This window comes from Lutra lutra, chromosome 5 (assembly GCF_902655055.1).
Source record: "Lutra lutra chromosome 5, mLutLut1.2, whole genome shotgun sequence".
Taxonomy (NCBI): Eukaryota; Metazoa; Chordata; class Mammalia; order Carnivora; family Mustelidae; genus Lutra; species Lutra lutra.
Genome location: NC_062282.1, coordinates 157,918,933 through 157,924,625, shown reverse-complemented (window position 1 = coordinate 157,924,625; position 5,693 = coordinate 157,918,933). Strand labels below are relative to the sequence as shown.

General features: G+C 36.7%; 1 pseudogene; it reads left to right on the top strand.

Moving 5' to 3' along the window:
• Positions 1–520: 520 nt before the first annotated feature.
• On the top strand, positions 521–1,435 carry LOC125101265 (olfactory receptor 14K1-like; annotated as a pseudogene).
• Positions 1,436–5,693: the final 4,258 nt, after the last annotated feature.

The window sequence follows — 5,693 nt, the reverse complement described above, 5'->3', positions numbered from 1 at the left end:
CCCACTTATGATATTTTCACCAAAAATAGGTGTTTAATGTCCTTCAATGGAAAGTGGGTAATATATTAAAATATCAACTAACATTAATGATTATTTAGACAGATTGCAATATACTGCAAACAGAAAATTCATCCATGACTTCTAAGCCACGTCAACATTTATGTCAATTAGGATATTTATGCTTAACAAATATGCATTCTATTATTTTTAGAATTATGTAGCCAATTCTGCAATTCCTGATGAAATGAATTTACTCAAAAATCATTTCAAGTATTGGGTTATGGAGGGAAGTGGAATTTTTTTCATCTTTCACAATGAATGTAAGTCTAGTTACATTGGACTGTTATGCTTATAGCTGTTTTATACCTGAGTAAACTATGAATATAAATATCCTGGTATTTTAATCTTTCCAACTATCCCATGATGCTTAAGTATACATGTTTCAAAAACAAAGATGGAAATAATATTTTGTTAATATAACTTTTTTCTTTATTAAATAGGTTGCTTTTAATTTTAAAACATGATGAATCAAACACAATTAATGGAATTCTTTCTTCTGAGATTTACTGAAAGCCGGATGCTATTGAGGCTTTATGCTATGCTCTTCTTTCTGATCTACCTAGTGGCCATAGTGGAGAATTTAATTGTCATCCTACTCACAATTCTTGACCAATACCTCCACAGTCCAATGTACTTCTTCCTAAGACACTTATCCTTCTTAGATATGTGTCTCATTTCTGCCACAGTCCCCAAATCCATCCTCAACTCCATCACCTTCACTGACTCCATCTCTTTTCTGAGATGTATGTTACAGCTCTTCTTTGTAATACTGATGTCTGTGTCTGAGATTGGAACTTTCACTGCAACGTTCTATGACCACTATATTGCCATCTGTCGCCCTCTGCACTATGAGACTGTTATGAGCAAAGAGGTCTGTGTCTAGCTGGTTTTTGTCTCCTGGCTCAGTGGAGGGGCCTTTGGAATCTGTACTCAGCTGGGACATTCTCTTTAAATTGTTTTGGGTCCATTAAGAAACATCAATTATTTTGTGATGTACCTGCCCTACTTGAAGCTCACTTGTTCTGTGGAACATGTGACTATTAATGTCAGTGTGGCCATTGGTGTCTGTTATGGATTTTCATTAGTTTGCATTGTGGTCTCTTATGTTTATATTTTCTCCACTGTGTTAAATATCCCAACCAGACAGAAGCAGTCTAAAGCTTTTTCTACCTGCTTGCCTCACCTTAATGTGGTGAGTACTTTCCTTCTAACAGGTGCTATTGCTTATTTAAAGCCAACCTCTGATAAGCCTTCTCTTCCAGACTTGTTCATGTCTATGTTCTATTCTGTGGTACCCCCCACCTTGAACCCTGTTATCTACTGTCTGAGGAGCAAAGATATTAAATCAGCTCTTGTTAAAGTCCTATGGAGATAAGCTGATTATTTTATAGGAAAATACTGAACATTTGTTGAAATTAAAGTTAAAAAAAAAGGAAAGAAGAAAAATTGAAATTATGCTACTCATTTTTGTTTGGCTTGAAAAATAACTTTCTATGGAGATAGCATTTTGAAAACAAATGCTGGAAATGTTGTTCCATTTCATATTGCTTTAATTGTGTCCTGAATAAAACATTGTTCAAAAAAAAAAAGATGTTGAAAGGAGTGTAGTAATGGAAATATGATGAAATTTGAAGTTAGGAAGTATAATTTCCTCTTGTATTCCTCAATTAAATAGCTGTTTGGGATTATTTCTATTAAAGATCAATAATATATCATGGAGTGTTTCAGTAACAATTTCAGGTTGTCTTTTTTTTTCTTTTTTTTTCATATCAGAGAGAGACAGTAGGAGCCTGAGCAGGGGGAGGGTCAGAGGGAGAGGGAGAAGCAGACTCAATGCTGAGCAAAGATCCAGACCCTAGGCTCAACCCCAGGACCCCAGGATAATGACCTGATCCAAAGGCAGATGTTTAACTAACTAAGCCATGCAGGTGCCCCTCCGATTTTCAGTTCTAATGAAAATATTTTTCTTCTTATATTCTTTTATTCTCTATCTTAATTATATGGAAATTATGAACTTTTTTTTTTAATCTTACATCCTCAGTGATTTGGACTCCTGTGCTGAGCTACATATATGTGAGATTTGCATGAGATTTTAATTCATCCGACACTATCATCTTTCTTGAAATTTCACTTATATCATTTTTAATATCCTAGATTTTGCATCTATATTTTATTTATTCCATTTTATAGCATTAGGTTTTTAATATCTGACCAGAGATTGATTTTCTTTCTTTTCTTCTTTCTTTCTTTTTCTTTTTTTTTCTTTCTTTCTTTATATTTGAGTAGGCACCACACCAAGTGTGGAGCCCATCATGGGGCTTGCATTCAGACCCTGAGATCCAGACCAGAAATAAGAGGTATAGTCAGTACACTCTACCAATTGAGCCACACAAGCACCCTGAAATTTTGCTTTTAGCATAAGTTGATTTTGACCAAATTTTGCAGTTTTGGAAAATAATTTACTCACAAGCTTGTTATTTGACTTACAAATGTTTGATGATGGATTTTACAACGTTACTCATATATTTAAGAATAAGGTGATTATCTTCCATCTTTGTTTCTTTTGATTAAAATCCTTTTTTTGTACTTATACATTTATTTCTTTTTATATAAATTAACTTTTTTCTTTTTTTTTTTCATTTATTTTCAGCATAACAGTATTCATTGTTTTTGTACCACACCCAGTGCTCCATGCAATCCGTGCCCTCTCTAATACCCACCACCGGGTTCCCCTAACCTCCCACCCCCGTCCCTTCAAACACCTCAGATTGTTTTTCAGAGTCCATAGTCTCTCATGGTTCACCTCCCCTTCCAATTTCCCCCAACTCCCTTCTCCTCTCTAACTCCCCTTGTCCTCCATGCTATTTGTTATGCACCACAAATAATTGAAACCATATGATAATTGACTCTCTCTGCTTGACTTATTTCACTCAGCATAATCTCTTGCAGTCCCATTCATGTTGCTACAAAAGTTGGGTATTCACCCTTTCTGATGGAGGCATAATACTCCATAGTGTATATGGACCACATCTTCCTTATCCATTCGTCCATTGAAGGGCATCTTGGTTCTTTCCACAGTTTGGCGACCGTGGCCATTGCTGCTATAAACATTGGGGTACAAATGGCCCTTCTTTTCACTACATCTGTATCTTTGGGGTAAATACCCAGTAGTGCAATTGCAGGGTCATAGGGAAGTTCTATTTTTAATTTCTTGAGGAATCTCCACACTGTTCTCCAAAGTGGCTGCACCAACTTGCATTCCCACCAACAGTGGAAGAGGGTTCCCCTTTCTCCACATCCCCTCCAACACATGTTGTTTCCTGTCTTGCTAATTTTGGCCATTCTAACTGGTGTAAGGTGATATCTCAATGTGGTTTTAATTTGAATCTCCTTGATGGCTAGTGATGATGAACATTTTTTCATGTGTCTGATAGCCATTTGTATGTCTTCATTAGAGAAGTGTCTGTTCATATCTTCTGCCCATTTTCATATATGACTATCTGTTTTGTGTGTGTTGAGTTTGAGGAGTTCTTTATAGATCCTGGATATCAACCTTTTGACAGTACTGTCATTTGCAAATATCTTCTCCCATTCCGTGGGTTGCCTCTTTGTTTTCTCGACTGTTTCCTTTGCTGTGCAGAAGCTTTTGATTTTGATGAAGTCCCAAAAGTTCATTTTTGCTTTTGTTTCCTTTGCCTTTGGAGACATATCTTGAAAGAAGTTGCTGTGGCTGATATCGAAGAGATTACTGCCTATGTTCTCCTCTAGGATTCTGATGGATTCCTGTCTCACGTTGAGGTCTTTTATCCTTTTTGAGTTTATCTTTGTGTACGGTGTAAGAGAATGGTCGAGTTTCATTCTTCTACATATAGCTGTCCAGTTTTCCCAGCACCATTTATTGAAGAGACTGTCTTTTTTCCACTGCATATTTTTGCCTGTTTTGTTGAAGATTATTTGACCATAGAGTTGAGGATCCATAACTGGGCTCTCTACTCTGTTCCACTGGTCTATGTGTCTGTTTTTATGCCAGTACCATACTGTCTTGGTGATTACAGCTTTGTAGTAAAGCTTGAAATCAGGTAACATGATGCCCCCAGTTTTTTTGTTTTTCAACATTTCCTTAGCGATTCGGGGTCTCTTCTGATTCCACATAAATTTTTGGATTATTTGCTCCAGCTCTTAATAGTAGATCTTAACACACCTCTCTCAGAAATAGACAGATCATCGAAGCAGAAAATCAATAAAGAAACAAGAGCATTGAATGACACATTGGACCAGATGGACCTCATAAATATATACAGAATATTCCGCCCTAAAACAACAGAATGCTCATTCTTCTCAAGTGCACATGGAACCTTCTCTAGAATAGACCACATACTGGGTCACAAATCAGGACTCAACCGATACCAAAAGACTGAAATTATTCCCTGCATATTCTCAGATCACAATGGTTTGAAACTGGAGCGCAATCACAAGGAAAAGACCTAAATGTAAGGCAGGAAAGCATCAAAATCCTAGAGGGGAACACGGTCAGTACCCTCTTTGACATCAGCTGCAGCAACATCTTACTAGATATGTCTCCAGAGGCGAGGGAAGCAAAAGCAAAAGGAAACTACAGGGACCTCATCAAGATAACAGGATTCTGCACAGTAAAGGAAACAGTCAACAAAATTAAAAGACAACTTTTGGAATGAGAAGATATTTGCAGATGACATATCTGATAAAGGGTTAATGTCTAAAATCTATAAAGAACTTACCAAACTCAATACCCAAAGAACAAATAATCCAATCAAGTAATGGGCAGAAGACATGAACAGACATTTCTCCAAAGAAGACATCCAGAATGCCAACAGACACATGAAAAAGCATTCAACACTGCTCAGCATCAGGGAAATGCAAATCAAAACCACAATGAGATACCACTTCACACCTGTCAGAATGGCTAAAATTAACAACTCAGGAAGCAACAGGTTTTGGTGAGGATGTGGAGAAAGGAGAACTCTCTTGCACTGTTGATGAGAATGTGACCTGGTGCAGCTGCTCTAGAAAACAGTATGGAGGTTTCTCAAAAAGCTAAAAATAAAATTCTCCAAGGATACAGCAATTGCACTGCTAGATATTTACCCAAAGGATACAAAAATACTGATTTGAAGGGATACACACACCTCAATATTTATAGCAACATTGTCTACAATAGCCAAGATATAAAAAAGAGCCCAAATGTCCATCCACTTACAAATGGATAAAGAAAATGTGGTACACACACACACACACACACACACACACACACACAATGGGATATCACTCAGCCATCAAAAAGAATGAAATCTTGACATTTGCAATGATGTGGACAGAGCTAGAGAGTATTATGCTAAGCAAAATAAGTCAGTCAGAGAATGATGAATACCATATGATTTCACTCATATGTGAAATTTAAGAAACAAAACATGAATATATATTAAAAAGAGAGAGAGGGAGGGAGGCAAAGGAGGAAACAGAATTTTAACTACAGAAAACAAACTGAAACTTGCTAGAGGGGAGGTGGGGGTTGGGGGTTAAATGTGTGATGGTTTAAAGATGGCATTAATAGTGATGAGCACTGGGTGTTGTAAAATTATTAAACAAAACAAAAA